This window comes from Salminus brasiliensis, chromosome 18, assembly GCF_030463535.1.
Source record: "Salminus brasiliensis chromosome 18, fSalBra1.hap2, whole genome shotgun sequence".
NCBI lineage: Eukaryota > Metazoa > Chordata > Actinopteri > Characiformes > Bryconidae > Salminus > Salminus brasiliensis.
Window position 1 is genome coordinate 464218 of NC_132895.1, and position 17683 is coordinate 481900.

Consider the following 17683-nt stretch of genomic DNA (forward strand, 5'->3'; position numbering starts at 1 on the left):
CAGTAGGGGTGTTGGAGTGAGTAATTGATCAGTAGGGGTGATGGAGTGAGTAAATGATCAGTAGGGGTGATGGAGTGAGTAAATGATCAGTAGGGGTGATGGAGTGAGTAAATGATCAGTAGGGGTGTTGGAGTGAGTAATTGATCAGTAGGGGTGATGGAGTGAGTAAATGATCAGTAGGGGTGATGGAGTGAGTAAATGATCAGTAGGGTGTTGGAGTGAGTAAATGATCAGTAGGGAGATGGAGTGAGTAAATGATCAGTAGGGTGATGGAGTCAGTAAATGATCAGTAGGGGTGATGGAGTGAGTAAATGATCAGTAGGGAGATGGAGTGAGTAAATGATCAGTAGGGTGATGGAGTCAGTAAATGATCATGAGGGGTGATGGAGTGAGTAAATGATCAGTAGGGGTGATGGAGTGAGTAAATGATCAGTAGGGAGATGGAGTGAGTAAATGATCAGTAGGGTGATGGAGTCAGTAAATGATCAGTAGGGGTGATGGAGTGAGTAAATGATCAGTAGGGGTGATGGAGTGAGTAAATGATCAGTAGGGGTGATGGAGTGAGTAAATGATCAGTAGGGTGTTGGAGTGAGTAAATGATCAGTAGGGAGATGGAGTGAGTAAATGATCAGTAGGGGTGATGGAGTGAGTAAATGATCAGTAGGGGTGATGGAGTGAGTAAATGATCAGTAGGGGTGATGGAGTGAGTAAATGATCAGTAGGGGTGATGGAGTGAGTAAATGATCAGTAGGGGTGATGGAGTGAGTAAATGATCAGTAGGGGTGTTGGAGTGAGTAAATGATCAGTAGGGGTGATGGAGTGAGTAAATGATCAGTAGGGTGTTGGAGTGAGTAAATGATCAGTAGGGTGTTGGAGTGAGTAAATGATCAGTAGGGAGATGGAGTGAGTAAATGATCAGTAGGGGTGATGGAGTGAGTAAATGATCAGTAGGGTGATGGAGTGAGTAAATGATCAGTAGGGTGATGGAGTCAGTAAATGATCAGTAGGGGTGATGGAGTGAGTAAATGATCAGTAGGGAGATGGAGTGAGTAAATGATCAGTAGGGTGATGGAGTGAGTAAATGATCAGTAGGGGTGATGGAGTGAGTACATGATCAGTAGGGGTGATGGAGTGAGTAAATGATCAGTAGGGGTGATGGAGTGAGTAAATGATCAGTAGGGGTGATGGAGTGAGTAAATGATCAGTAGGGGTGTTGGAGTGAGTAATTGATCAGTAGGGGTGATGGAGTGAGTAAATGATCAGTAGGGGTGATGGAGTGAGTAAATGATCAGTAGGGGTGATGGAGTGAGTAAATGATCAGTAGGGGTGTTGGAGTGAGTAATTGATCAGTAGGGGTGATGGAGTGAGTAAATGATCAGTAGGGGTGATGGAGTGAGTAAATGATCAGTAGGGAGATGGAGTGAGTAAATGATCAGTAGGGGTGATGGAGTGAGTAAATGATCAGTAGGGAGATGGAGTGAGTAAATGATCAGTAGGGGTGATGGAGTCAGTAAATGATCAGTAGGGAGATGGAGTGAGTAAATGATCAGTAGGGGTGATGGAGTGAGTAAATGATCAGTAGGGAGATGGAGTGAGTAAATGATCAGTAGGGGTGATGGAGTGAGTAAATGATCAGTAGGGGTGATGGAGTCAGTAAATGATCAGTAGGGAGATGGAGTGAGTAAATGATCAGTAGGGGTGATGGAGTGAGTAAATGATCAGTAGGGGTGATGGAGTGAGTAAATGATCAGTAGGGAGATGGAGTGAGTAAATGATCAGTAGGGGTGATGGAGTGAGTAAATGATCAGTAGGGGTGATGGAGTGAGTAAATGATCAGTAGGGGTGATGGAGTGAGTAAATTATCAGTTCCTCCTCTCCTGCGTTCTCTCTTCACTGGCTTCCTGTAGCTGCTGCCCAGGTCATCAGATTCAGACCCTGACTCTGGTCTACAAAGCCAAGACTGGACCAGCCAGCCCCTCCGTACTTGATGGCGATGGTCAAAATCCGATCTGCACCAAGAGCCCTTCCAGCTTCAAGTACGGCTCGGCTCGACCCGCCATCCTTTAAGATCCACGGAAGACGAGCGTCCAGACTTTTTACTGTCCTGCACCGAAGTGGTGGAACGAACTTCCCCTGGGTGTCCGAACAGCAGAGTCCAACACTCACTGTCCTCAAACCCAGACTGAAGACCCTCCTCTTCTGAGAGGACTCAGTGTGCAGGGTGTGGAGTGTGTGGAGGACTGTGTCTCCAGACTGACTTCTGTATTTAGTAGAGTCTAAGATTAGAGGATCTGCTGGATTCTAGTCTGTATGAACTAGATAAGGGTCTTTTCTGAGTGACAGTGAAGCTCTTCTGTAGGAACTCTGGAGAAGAGAGTAAATAAAGTTCTAGTAAATAATCTGGAACCTCAGACACGCTCTGATTCTCCCTACTGTAACATTAACAGTGTGTTACCATGGTGTCCTCACATAGAGCACACTGCCCCTGATCAAAGTCCAGACTGACTGACCTCTCACACACACACACTCACTCATTCACTCACACACACACACACACACACACACTCATGCACTCACACACACTCACACACTCAGTCACACACACACACACTTTCTCAGAGTGAGCGTTCTTACTGTCCTATTCAGAAATCTTAAAGTGGTCGATAACTGACCGCCTCCTCTGAATCATTAATCTGAATCATTAATCTAAATCAGAATCTGAATCATTAATCTGAATTATTAATCTAAATCAGAATCTGAATCATTGAATCTGAATCATTAATCTGAATCATTAATCTGAATCATTAATCTGAATCAGAATCAGACACAAACACAGCTGAACGATCAGGTTCGGATAATCGAATAATCGGAGCTCAAACCGTCCTTATGTTTATATATTTACAGTGTCCAAAAGTATTCAGACAGCCCATCTAATGAGCTCTAGGTGTCACACTGGGGTTGGGCGGGATGGCGGTTATGAGGTCTGCTGCAGTTTGTGATGGTGATCCTCAGTGTGTACGTAGGAGCAGTAGTGGTTGGTGTGGCGCAACAGATAACACCACTACCTGCCACTGAGCTACCACACCATGTGGGAGACTGGGGTTCGATTCCCAGGCTGGGTGACTATGCTGCGCTACACCAATAAGAGTCCTTGGGCAGGACTCCTAATACTACACTGACCCTCCTCTGTAATACGACTGACCTTGTAAGTCGTTCTGGATAAGAGCCTCAGCTAAATGCCGTAAATGTAAATGTAAATGTACATGGTTGAAGCTGCTGGGGTCTGAAGTGTGGAGCGGGTGGAGGTCACGCAGTGGGAGTATTATACAGTGACTTCTGGAGATTTATGATAGTACGTGTATGAATTCCTGACAGGTGCTGACTTGGATGTATTTTGTTAAAGTTGCTTTTTTTTGGTATTTTACCTTATTTTTTATGCATTTTGTTCAAATAATTCTTATGATTTTGTTTTTACGGCAAATATTGTTTATTTTCCTTCTGTTCTAAAAACAGTTTTTAGACTTTTATTGGGTTTTGTTCCGTTTCTTAAAATAATGAGTAGTTTTTAAGACTTTGTTGGACAGAGGAATGAAAAAGGCCGATACAGAGCTGGAGGCTGGAACACAAAGGACATTATGACAAAGCAAACCGGGAGGACTAACCAACAGGCCTGAGCTGAGCTGGAGGTGAGCTGAAGCATGTGAGTGATTCCCAAACAGGAGAACCAGTCAGCCTGGATCAGCCTGTTAGATTCACCTGAGAACTGAGGAAAACCCCAGCCAGCATGCTGATGTGGGCTCACACGGGCGGAACGCGGGCTAGGTGGGTTCCAGGTGGGGATGGGCTCTGAGTGGGTGTGTCTATTTCCAAATAGACCCCACTGTTATTGCCCACCCTAATCTCACATGGGTCCCATCTAGGCCCTGTGTGCAGTGTACAACCCAGAGGGGGACCAGTTGGGTTACGGAGCCACACTGACCTGTTAGTGGAGATGTTTGGTCCGTGGCTCCGCCCCTGCTTTTGTTTACTGGTTGAAGTTGGACTGAATTTACATTAGCCAGAACTGAGCGTGCTCTGTGCTGAACAGAATGCTATCATAGCTAAGCTAACGCTAACAGCCTCTCTCTCCTGAGTCACAGTGTAATATCAGACTGACGGTTTAACCATTACTGAATGACTGATTTCAGTTCAGCACCGTGTTCGCTGAGGACCAATCAGCAACCAGCAATCAGCTCCACCCCCCTATTTTACATTAGGACATAACAGGATACCTCCAACCCTAAAACCTACGGACTCATAGAGCGGGACACTCGTGATCACATGACTGTACTGCCAGGCGTGGGCTAGAGGGGTATAAAGCCCCCCAGCATTGAGCTGTGGAGCAGTGGAGGAACTGTGTTCTCTGGAGTGATGGTGGAGGAGCTCCATCCAACATCAGAACCTGACCTCACTGATACCCTCACACCCAGGGGGCTGAATGCAATCAGTTCCTCCTCACAGCAATGTTCGAACATCTAAACCAGTTTAAATGTGAATTAATTGTTTACACCACAGATCAGAGCTAAACTGATTGTTTTTGCTTGTTTGTTTGTTTTGATTCCCAATATCATTAAAAACAGTAATAATATTAATAAAATACAGAATTTAATACAAAATAATCAATAAATTACATTTAGAAATTTCACAAATCTAGTACATGTTCATCTACAGATTTTTAAAAATGTATATCTGTATATATATATTGCAATATCATAAGATAAGATCATCTTTATTAGTCCCACAGTGGGGAAATTCTCAGTGTCAGCAGAAAGGGATAGCAAGACACTCAGATACAGAAATTTAGATAAATAATTTACACTATAAACACAATATAAATAAGAATTAAAAAAGCAATAACAATATTATTTACAGCAAAAGACTCTTAATTGCACATGGGGGGGATATTGCACATAGTATTCCCTGAACATGAACATGTGTGTGTAGTTAAGTGTGTGTGTATGTGGTCCGCTGGGAGCAGTGCTGGTTGTGTAGTCTGACGGCAGCAGGAAGGAAGGACCTGCGATACCGCTCCTTCACACACTTGGGGTGAAGCAGCCTGTCGCTAAAGGAGCTGCCCAGTGCTGCCAGAGTCTCATGCATGGGGTGGGAGCTGTTCTCCAGCATGGATGCCAGCTTGGCTGTCATCCTCCTGTCTCCCACCACCTGCACTGGGTCTAAGAAGCACCCCAGGACAGAGCCGGCCCTCTTTATGAGTTTGTCCAGTCTCTTCTTATCTGCCGTCGAGATGCTACTGCCCCAGCAGACCACTCCATAGAAGATGGCAGATGCCACCACTGTGTCGAAGAACGTCCTCAGGAGCGCTCCCTGCACTCCAAAGGACCTCAATCTCCTCAGCAGGTAGAGTCTGCTCTGGCCTTTCTTGTAGAGAGCAGCAGTGTTGACTGACCAGTCCAGTTTGTTGTTCAGATGAACACCCAGGTATTTATAAGAGTCCACTCTCTCGATGTTCATACCCTGGATGTTCACTGATGGAGGGGGGTGTCTGCACCTGCGGAAATCCACCACCAGTTCTTTGGTCTTTCAAATCATATCTTGTAATATAATATCTCTATTATATATATATATATATATATAGATTAGATTAGTGTGTGTATATATATATATATAGATTAGATAAGTGTGTATATATATATATATATATATAGATTAGATTAGTGTATATATATAGATTAGATTAGATTAGTGTGTATATATATGTATATAGATTAGATTAGTGTGTGTATATATATATATAGATTAGATTAGTGTATATATATATAGATAAGATTAGTGTATATATATATATATATAGATTAGATTAGTGTATATATATATAGATTAGATTAGTGTATATATATATAGATTAGATTAGTGTATATATATATAGATTAGATTAGATTAGTGTATATATATAGATTAGATTAGTGTGTGTATATATATATATAGATTAGATTAGATTAGTGTATATATATATATATAGATTAGATTAGTGTATATATATATATAGATTAGATTAGTGTGTGTATATATATATATATATAGATTAGATTAGTGTATATATATATATAGATTAGATTAGATTAGTGTATATATATATAGATTAGATTAGATTAGTGTATATATATATATATAGATTAGTGTATATATATATATATATATAGATTAGATTAGATTAGTGTATATATATATATATATATATATATATAGATTAGAGTATATATATATAGATTAGATTAGTGTATATATATATATATATAGATTAGATTAGTGTATATATATATAGATTAGATTAGTGTATATATATATATAGATTAGATTAGTGTGTATATATATAGATTAGTGTATATATATATATATAGATTAGATTAGTGTGTATATATATATAGATTAGATTAGATTAGTGTGTATATATATAGATTAGTGTATATATATATATATATATATAGATTAGATTAGTGTGTATATATATATATAGATTAGATTAGATTAGTGTGTGTATATATATAGATTAGTGTATATATATATATATATATATAGATTAGATTAGTGTGTGTATATATATAGATTAGATTAGTGTGTATATATATATATAGATTAGATTAGTGTGTGTATATATATAGATTAGATTAGATTAGTGTGTGTATATATATATAGTGTATTTATTTAGATGTACTGTATCTGCTAATGAAAGATGGTTACTGACCCTCACTCCCGTGTCCGTGTGTCAGTAAGAGACTTGATTTGACGTTACAGGAACTTTATGGATTATAAATGAATCGTATAGTTTATAGGTTTGGAGAAGGATCTTCAGCTCAGAGAACACTCAGCCCAGTATCAACCGCTGCAGAGCATCAGGGGTTCATCATGAATCCAGGCAGCGCTGTGTGAGTGTGTCTGAGGTGCTGCTGGGTTTTACACACTGTGTAAGATCACCCTGACGGCAGTGGAGACTCACAGACCTGCCCAAACTCGCCCAGTACCAACCCTTAGCCTCTTCCCGAGCACCTCCACCCCTCCACCTCCACCACCACACCCATCACAACCCCCACCACACCCATCACAACCCCCACCACAAGCAGACGTCTGAAGCTCTACTAAAAGCTCCTCACAGAAAGTTCTTCACCTAATGGTGATGAAGACGCTGCCTGATGCCTGAGACACGGTTCTACCAGAGTTCTGAGAAGAGCTCGGCTCTAGAACCCCCGACTCTGACTGAGCTCAGCTCTCACTCTGAGATATGAAGGGATTTTTAAATGATTGCATTATTTACATATGCAGAATAATATGTATGTAGAATGATATCTCTGTGTTTATATGAAATTGTATGATTAGTTTTGATGCAGGATTAGTGTAATTATTGATTCATTAGCAGAACTGTATGAAGAGTGAACACCAGCACCATGCTTTAGCTGCTCAGTGTGATTAGAGGAGGGGAATCAGAGAAGGCAGTTTTACCCTGGTTGTCCACTAGGTGGCAGAGAACTCATGTGTTTCTGTGCTGAGCAGGCTGTACCTGCACTCAGTGTGAATTCCTACAGTCCTTCAGTACACTGACCACATCACATCATACTACTGACAATTCACCAAATAATATATCTAATATTAATAATCATCATCATCATCATAGTCATCATCATCGTCAGTCAGTGTGTGCTCTGCTCATGTGGCCGACCCTGAGCTGAATACATCCACTCTAATAGACACAGCTGTAGCTGGGTGGGGTTAATGGGCTGTGGGTCAGGCTGAGGGTGGAGGTGGGTGTATCCAGTCTAAATCATTAAAGAATCAGTTCTGAGCTGAACACAGCAGAAGGAGTGTGTGTTCAGGGTACTTCTGACTGTTTATGGTAGATTATGATGTTGTGTAGATTATGATGTGTAGATTATGATGTGTAGATTATGATGTTATTAAAATTATGATGTCATGTAGATTATGATGTGTAGATCATGATGTGTAGATTTTGATGTTATTAAAATTATGATGTCATGTAGATTATGATGCCGTGTAGATTATGATGTCATGTAGATTATGATGTCGTGTAGATTATGATGTCATTAAGATTATGATGTTGTGTAGATTATGATGTCATGTAGATTATGATGTCGTGTAGATTATGATGTCATTAAGATTATGATGTTGTGTAGATTATGATGTGTAGATTATGATGTCATGTAGATTATGATGTGTAGATTATGATGTCATGTAGATTATGATGTTATTAAAATTATGATGTCATGTAGATTATGATGCCGTGTAGATTATGATGTCATGTAGATTATGATGTTGTGTAGATTATGATGTCATGTAGATTATGATGTGTAGATTATGATGTTATTAAAATTATGATGTCATGTAGATTATGATGCCGTGTAGATTATGATGTCATGTAGATTATGATGTTGTGTAGATTATGATGTTGTGTAGATTATGATGTCGTGTAGATTATGATGTCATGTAGATTATGATGTCATTAAGATTATGATGTTGTGTAGATTATGATGTGTAGATTATGATGTCATGTAGATTAGAGTTCTGATGATAAATGATGGTCAGACTGTATCTCTACAGTCAGCAATCCACGCTATACTCATACTGCTGTGGTCAGGGTTTAATGTTGACATACACTATGGACAAAAGTATTGGGACACCTGCTCATTCACCATTTCTTATGAAATCAAGGCTATTAAAGAGCTGATCCTGCTTCTGTTGGTGTAACTGTCTCTACTGTCCAGAGAAGAAGACTTTCTACTAGATTTTGTAGGAACATTGCATTTAGTGGCAAGAGTGTTAGTTACTGGAGCTACAAGGCTTGTTCTGGAGGTGAACCAGTACTGGAGGCTTGCACCCCACCAATTAGCACCGGCGCTATTATGTGATTTCTGATGTATGACTCTAGAACATGAGGAAATCAGAGCTGAACTGAGCACCTGGATCTGGAGGAGTGCGGTGAGAGAGGAGTGCGGTGAGAGAGGAGTGAGGTGAGAGAGGAATGAGGTGGGAGAGGAGTGAGGTGGGAGAGGAGTGTGGTGAGAGAGGAGTGAGGTGGGAGAGGAGTGAGGTGAGAGAGGAGTGAGGTGGGAGAGGAGTGTGGTGAGAGAGGAGTGAGGTGAGAGAGGAGTGAGGTGAGAGAGGAGTGAGGTGGGAGAGGAGTGTGGGGTAAATCTGGAGGAATGTAGGCCGCCGGCGCTCTGCTACAGGACTAAACAGGTTAGCGCTCAGCTAGCGATCACGTGACTTCAAAAGAGAGAACACTGCTACTTTAGTCTACGAGCTGTGGCTAAAAAGGGGTGATTACACATGCTAACATGGCTAATAGCTTAGAGGCTACCCAGCAGCTAGCATGGCTTCATCTGCATTAGGCTCCTGTAGAAGAACTGAGGAGTGTTCATCAGGGAGAGCTGCTGAATCACGAGTCATTACATCAAAGGATTCGTTCATTTCCATACATTAATGCAGTTTGACCCATAAAGGAGCTGCATTCTGATTCAGATTCAGATTATGGTGCTGATTCTGATTCAGGAGATGGTGTGTCTGTGTGTGTGTGTGTGTGTGTGTGTGTGTGCTGCCCTTTTGCTGCCCTGTCTGTCAGCCGCTCAACACCCCCCCTCCCCCCGGCCCGGTTGAAGCAGAACACACAGTCTGCTGCTGAAATGAAGGTACTGGTTACAGAAGGTGGAGGACATGTGGATCTGCTCCACCCTGAGGAGAGTGTGAGGAGTGTGTGTGATGTTGGAGCAGCGTGTTAATCTGATGTTATTTACAGTATTGATTATATAACTGTAATATTTCAGCTCTTAATCAGGAACAGTAATAAATATAAAACAATATATAAACTCAATCCGCTCATCAGACTCAGGATTATTAAATTATATAAAATAAATCATATTTAATTGCAATAGAATCAACCTGTAGATCACGCTCTCTCCTCAGCTCTGGGTCACACACTCTCCTATCCGTACACACACACACACACACACACACACACACACTGCTTACTGGGCAGTTCCACATGTGAAAGCTTTTCGAATGTGTTCTGCTGACCAGCTGCTGAGTTGAGGTTTTGTCCCGCGGGAGTGCGGACGCTTCAGCGGCGATTACATTAGCAAAGGCCTCCAACCAGCTGGACAATGCCAGAGCTTTACCCTCCACTGATGTCATCGGCCTCAGAGAATAGGGCTGCGGGGGGAGGTGTTTACGGCTCCACAACACAGGGGGCCACAGCAGGGGCCTGATAGCAGCGTGTGTGTGTGTGTGTGTGTGAGGTGTATAGGTGTGTAAAACACATCTGAAGGTGGAGGTTCAGCTGCAGCGAGTTTGGAACATTAGAAGTTATTAATCAAATCAGATCAAAGTGTGTTTGTCTCACACACACACACACACACACACACACACACACACTTATATCATACACAGGACAGCTAGCAGTGTAACAGACTAAGATATATAGATTAGCATTAGTTAGCATTAGCAACATTAGCAAGAGATCTATTAGTCAGTGAGTGAACAGTCAGTTCTTGAAGGTGATGAAGGTGAAAAATGGACAAGCGTAAGAATCTGAGACTCTTTGACAAGAACCAGACTGTGATGTTCTAAATAATGACTGGGTCAGAACATCTCCAGAACATCAGCAAGCAGATCTTGTACCCCACAATTGACCCAGTTCCTGGTATGCAGTGGTCAAAAGTGCTCCAAGGAAGGACAACCGGTGAACTGGCGACAGGGTCATGATCGCCCAAGGCTCCAATTGATGCTCATGGAGGCTCCGCCCACCTCACACCTTACAGGACTTAAAGGATCTGCTGCTAACGTTAGTCCTGGTGCCGGACACCACAGCAGGACACCTTCAGAGGTCTTGAAGAGTTCATGAATGCTCAGATCTGTTAACATCTGTTAATGTTATGGCTGATCGCTGTATATTCAGTATATTACAGTTTCAGCCCAAATAATAGAATTCTGTTAAATTCATATAAAAGGTAAAATATTAAAGAGTAAAGTTTGATTAAGTAGTTTCTCAGTTCAGTGTATTTTATTATTTCCATGTTTTATTTTTTTATTTTACATTTAGTAAAATAGTATTTATATATATATATATATATGTGTGTGTGTGTGTGTGTGTATGTGTGTGTGTGTGTGTGTGTGTGTGTGTGTGTGTGAACTAAAATAATGTATTTATAATATTAAATAAATAAGCAATATTTATGTTTCTGTTTCAAAAAATGAAACAGAAACTGGGGTTTTGGTATCTATGGAGATCTACCCATACCGGTCAGTCCTTCAGGAGCTGGACTGAAGGCTGTAAGGGTTCTTACACTGCCTCCCTCATCCGTGTTCTTGGTAGTTAAATGAACAGGGGGTTAATTGGCGGAATCTAAATGGTGTCTGAAGGAATCGCTGCACCAGCCTCTCGACTCAAGCCTAAGCCCTCACGCAGCTTCTTACCTGATCTGAATCAATGAGGCTGACGTTTGCGGGGTGCTGCTATCTACGCCCTCTACCCCCTCTACGCCCTCTACGCCGTCTACTCCCTCTACACCCTCATCCACCTTTACAACACCTACTCCCTCTACACCCTCTACGCTGTCTACTCCCTCTACTCCCTTTACACCCTCTACTCCCTCTGCACCCTCTACTCCCTCTACTCCCTCTACACCCTCTACACCCTCTACCCCGTCTACGCCGTCTACTCCCTCATCTACCTTTACAACACCTACTCCCTCTACACCATCTGCACCATCTACTCCCTCTACACCCTCATCTACCTTTACAACACCTACTCCCTCTACGCTGTATACTCCCTCTACACCCTCTACTCCCTTTACACCCTCTACGCTGTCTACTCCCTCTACGCCGTCTACGCCGTCTACTCCCTCTAAACCCTCATCTACCTTTACAACACCTACTCCCTCTACACCATCTGCACCATCTACTCCCTCTGCACCCTCTACACCCTCATCTACCTTTAAAACACCTACTCCCTCTAAGCTGTCTACTCCCTCTACACCCTCTACACCCTCTACTCCCTCTACACCCTCTACGCTGTCTACTGCCACTACTCCCTCTACACCCTCTACACCCTCATCTACCTTTACAACACCTACTCCCTCTAAGCTGTCTACTCCCTCTACACCCTCTACACCCTCTACTCCCTCTACTCCCTCTACACCCTCATCTACCTTTACAACACCTACTCCCTCTACGCTGTCTACTCCCTCTACTCCATCTACACCATCTACTCCATCTACACCCTCTACACACTCTACACACTCCTAGTCGCTACTTGTGGTCTTATGCAAAAGTTTGGGTATCTGCAGAGTCAGGACTTAGTAGCGCCCCTTTTTAATGAGGAGTAACAGTTTACAGCTCAATGCATTACTGTGCACTGTGAGTACATCTGACCTCTCCACCCAGGACCATAGGGCCAGGGTTAGACAGCCATGCAGTCCCACAGCACCAACAGGACAGACAACCTACAGAGACCCAGACACTGAAGCCGAATTCTACCCAACTGTGTGCCACATCTAGTACTAGTAATACTACGGCTGCGTCCCGGTTGCGTACTACACAGTAATCCTGGACTGTATTTCCTGCCTTACTCAGAATTGACGCCACAGCAGCTGGATCACAACCGCAGAACATCCACACAGAAGTACCAACAGCTCACACCCTGCGGTTCTGATGTGGAGGAAGAGTGTGTGTGTGTGTGTGGGGGGGGGGGGGGGTCGTCCCAAACGCTCGGCCAGTCTCTCTGTGTGTGGTGTTTGGTGGAGTGTTTTTGGATCATTACCCTGCTGTAGAAGCTCCTGTGTTCAGCTTCAGCTTTAACAGATGGGTTCAGATTTAGATCCAGTGTCTGCTGCTGTTTTATGAACTCCATTCTTTTCTCCACCCGTTCAGTATTGCCCAGTCCAATACAACCCAATACAACCAAACCCCCCCAGTGCACCTAAACTCCCCCAGTACAACCAAAACACCCCCAGTACAACCAAAACTTGGTTGGTGTGGCGCAACAGATAATGCCACTACCTGCCACTGAGTTACCACAACATGTGGGAGGCTGGGGTTCGATTCCCGGTCTGGGTGACTATGCTGCGCTACACCAATAAGAGTCCTTGGGCAAGACTCCGAACACTACATTGGCCCAATTCTGTAATACGAGTCACCTTGTAAGTCGCTCTGGATAAGAGCGTCAGCTTAATGCCATAAATGTAATGTAAATGTAAAACTCCCCCAGTACAACCAAAACACCCCCAGTACAACCAACCCCCCCCCCCAGTACAACCAAAGCACCCCCAGTACAACCAAACCCCCCCAGTACAACCAAAACACCCCCAGTACAACCAAAGCACCCCCAGTACAACCAAAACACCCCCCAGTACAACCAAACCCCCCCAGTACAACCAAAACACCCCCAGTACAACCAAAACACCTCCAATACAACCAAAACCCCCCCAGTGCACCTAAACTCCCCCAGTACAACCAAAGCACCCCCAGTACAACCAAAACACCCCCAGTGCACCTAAACTCCCCCAGTACAACCAAAACACCCCCAGTACAACCAAAACTCCCCCAGTACAACCAAAACACCTCCAATACAACCAAACCCCCAGTGCACCTAAACTCCCCCAGTACAACCAAAGCACCCCCAGTACAACCAAAACACCCCCAGTACAACCAAACCCCCCCAGTGCACCTAAACTCCCCCAGTACAACCAAAACACCCCCAGTACAACCAAAACTTGGTTGGTGTGGCGCAACAGATAACGCCACTACCTGCCACTGAGTTACCACAACATGTGGGAGGCTGGGGTTCGATTCCCAGTCTGGGTGACTATGCTGCGCTACACCAATAAGAGTCCTTGGGCAAGACTCCGAACACTACATTGGCCCAATTCTGTAATACGAGTAACCTTGTAAGTCGCTCTGGATAAGAGCGTCTGCTAAATGCCATAAATGTAATGTAAATGTAAAACACCCCCAGTACAACCAAAACACCCCCAGTACAACCAAAACACCCCGCAGTACAACCAAAACTCCCCCAGTCCAACCAAACCCCCCCAGTACAACCAAAACACCCCCAGTACAACCAAAACCCCCCCAGTACAACCAAAACACCCCGCAGTACAACCAAAACTCCCCCAGTCCAACCAAACCCCCCCAGTCCAACCAAAACACCCCCAGTACAACCAAAACACCCCCCAGTACAACCAAACCCCCCCAGTACAACCAAAACACCCCGCAGTACAACCAAAACTCCCCCAGTCCAACCAAACCCCCCCAGTACAACCAAAACACCCCCAGTACAACCAAAACCCCCCCAGTACAACCAAAACACCCCGCAGTACAACCAAAACTCCCCCAGTCCAACCAAACCCCCCCCAGTACAACCAAAACACCCCCAGTACAACCAAAACACCTCCAATACAACCAAACCCCCCAGTGCACCTAAACTCCCCCAGTACAACCAAAGCACCCCCAGTACAACCAAAACACCCCCAGTACAACCAAAACTCCCCCAGTACAACCAAAACACCTCCAATACAACCAAACCCCCAGTGCACCTAAACTCCCCCAGTACAACCAAAACACCCCCAGTACAACCAAAACACCCCCCAGTACAACCAAAACACCCCCCAGTACAACCAAAACTCCCCCAGTCCAACCAAACCCCCCCAGTACAACCAAAACACCCCCAGTACAACCAAAACACCCCCCAGTACAACCAAACCCCCCCAGTACAACCAAAACACCCCCAGTACAACCAAAACACCTCCAATACAACCAAACCCCCCCAGTGCACCTAAACTCCCCCAGTACAACCAAAACTCCCCCAGTACAACCAAAACACCCCCAGTACAACCAAAACTCCCCCAGTACAACCAAAACACCTCCAATACAACCAAACCCCCCCAGTGCACCTAAACTCCCCCAGTACAACCAAAGCACCCCCAGTACAACCAAAACACCCCCAGTACAACCAAAACACCCCCAGTACAACCAAAACTCCCCCAGTACAACCAAAACACCCCCAGTACAACCAAAACTCCCCCAGTACAACCAAAACACCCCCCAGTACAACCAAACCCCCCCAGTACAACCAAAACACCCCCAGTACAACCAAAACTCCCCCAGTACAACCAAAACACCCCCAGTACAACCAAAACTCCCCCAGTACAACCAAAACACCCCCCAGTACAACCAAACCCCCCCAGTACAACCAAAACACCCCCAGTACAACCAAAACACCCCCCAGTACAACCAAAACACCCCCAGTACAACCAAAACACCTCCAGTACAACCAAAACTCCCCCAGTACAACCAAAACTCCCCCAGTACAACCAAAACACCTCCAGTACAACCAAAACACCCCCAGTACAACCAAACCCCCCCAGTGCACCTAAACTCCCCCAGTACAACCAAAGCACCCCCAGTACAACCAAAACACCCCCCAGTACAACCAAAACACCTCCAGTACAACCAAAACACCTCCAGTACAACCAAAACACCCCCAGTACAACCCCAGACTCTGTGTATTCCGTCCCACACAGTGATCATATTCCAGTCTGACTAACTGGAGACGCATTTGACAACCCAGTGTAGCTCAAATCTGATCAGGGTACAGTCCAGAGAGCAGAGGTCAGCGGGGTCTAACAGTACTGATTACCTCTGAACACTGTGGGCATATCTTAGGCTTTGATCTTTTTACTTAATAAAATATTAATATTTTTTTCTTTATTGAAATTTTACTCACTGACTTTTACAGTAAACAGAAACGCCTCTCTCTGTGTTTCCCAGCCTGAAAGGTCGGAGCGCAGGGTCAGCTGTGGAGCAGAGAAGGTTAATGGCCTACATTTAACATCCAAAAAACATTCAATATATATATTTATTTATATTAATCAGTTAAATTCTAAAAATAAAGCTCATTAGAAACTGTGTCTAAAATGAGCAGAAAACATCATATTATTCCCCAATTTACTCTCAGAACATCAACATGCAGCATGAGACCAGGGGGCTCATACTTTTGCCTACACCTCAACCCTCTGAAAACAGCAGCTTTACAGGAGGAGGAGAAACCTTCTGAACTTTCAGCAGACGGCAGTGTAGAAGATTTCAGAAGAGTGATGTTGGAGCGTCACATTATAGAGAAAAGAGACATAACAATGTGTGTGTGTGTGTGTGTGTGTGTGTTTAAGTGCAGGTACTTCAGAGCTGTGCTGCTGTGCTGCTGTGTTGCCCTGTGTAAATCAGGGTGTAGTTTTCTGAATTAGAGAGAAAGTGACTCTGTGAATCGGTTCTGTAAGTGATTCTCTGTCTCAGTATCAGGTTAAACTCTCTGACTCTGGGTCGGCTCACTGAACAGCAGCAGTTGGAGCAGGTCGGCTCCTGCAGCACAGACACACACGAGGCGACATGCTGCGGTCACGCCGTGAACGCGCACGTGCTCGCTCTACTCCGAACACGTGCGCGCGGCCGCTGCGTGCTCACGCCCCCCCTTGTACGTGCGCGTGCGCGGCTACGGCGACGGCAACGGCCAATTCGACCGAGCTTGACAAAAACGATTCTTTTAAACGGCGCGGCTCAGCGAGTCATTGATTCAAAAGCTAACTGTCGTTGTCTGCTGCATGAGAACGGAGACTCGGTTCAGCGAGAGAGTCAAATGTGGATTCGGCTCGTTCATTGAGACGGATCATTCAAATAACACTGTAGTAAAGCGCTTAGCCTGAGCTCAGTCAGTTTGGCCTCTGTGCAATAATGCTGGAGTGCTCTTTTAGCAATGACGTCACCTTTCACTCTACCTACCAATCACTGTCTCCTGTTTTATATATAATATATATGTAATTATGTGATCTAGGTTTTATTAATCTGACTGAAAATAACAGTCCCTATTTGTTTGTTTAATTTAATATGCAATCATTTATTATATTGCATGGAAATAAATAAACCATAACATCAGTACACACCACCTATAATGTAAATAAAGAGTAATTGGGCAATAAAGAGCTCTTTTTCTTTTTTCTGTGGAGGATAAAACATATACCTTTAAGCTTCTTGACTTAATATATTTATATATTTATATTGCCGTTCTGAATTGTCATAGTGTATTATATTTGTGAGGGTCTATTATAGCTCTATCTATAGCATACCAGTCCTGCAGCAAACTATAGGAACCGCTGATATTTATATATATAAAATGTTAATGTGAATTAACATATGAGTTATATAAAAATATTCTACATAGTTAACTCATTAAATCTGCTTTATCATCCCACAGACGCGACGAAGCACTCGACTCTGACTCGTGAGTCGGCTCAAGCGTTCCACAGAGGTTCAGTGCGGGTTCAGAAGAGCCGATTCGTCGTCGAGTCGAACACCGCCAGCGTGCGCGCTCCCGTGGGTGGCGTGGTGTGGTGGAGTTGTAGCCAGACTGGCGGAGAAGATCAGCACGAATCTATTTTTTGGAGAGGTTCAGCTCGGAGATTGGCGATCGCATGGTGGTGTTCGGTCCAGTGGTACATGTTCTAAGCCGAACTCGCCACTCTGCGTCTTAGACTGAAGTCCTTTTGGTCTAGGGGTGGAGTGGAGGACCGAACCGAGCAGCGGGAGAAGCTTTCGGCAGGACTCGGGCTGCTTCGGTGTCTTCCGGAGG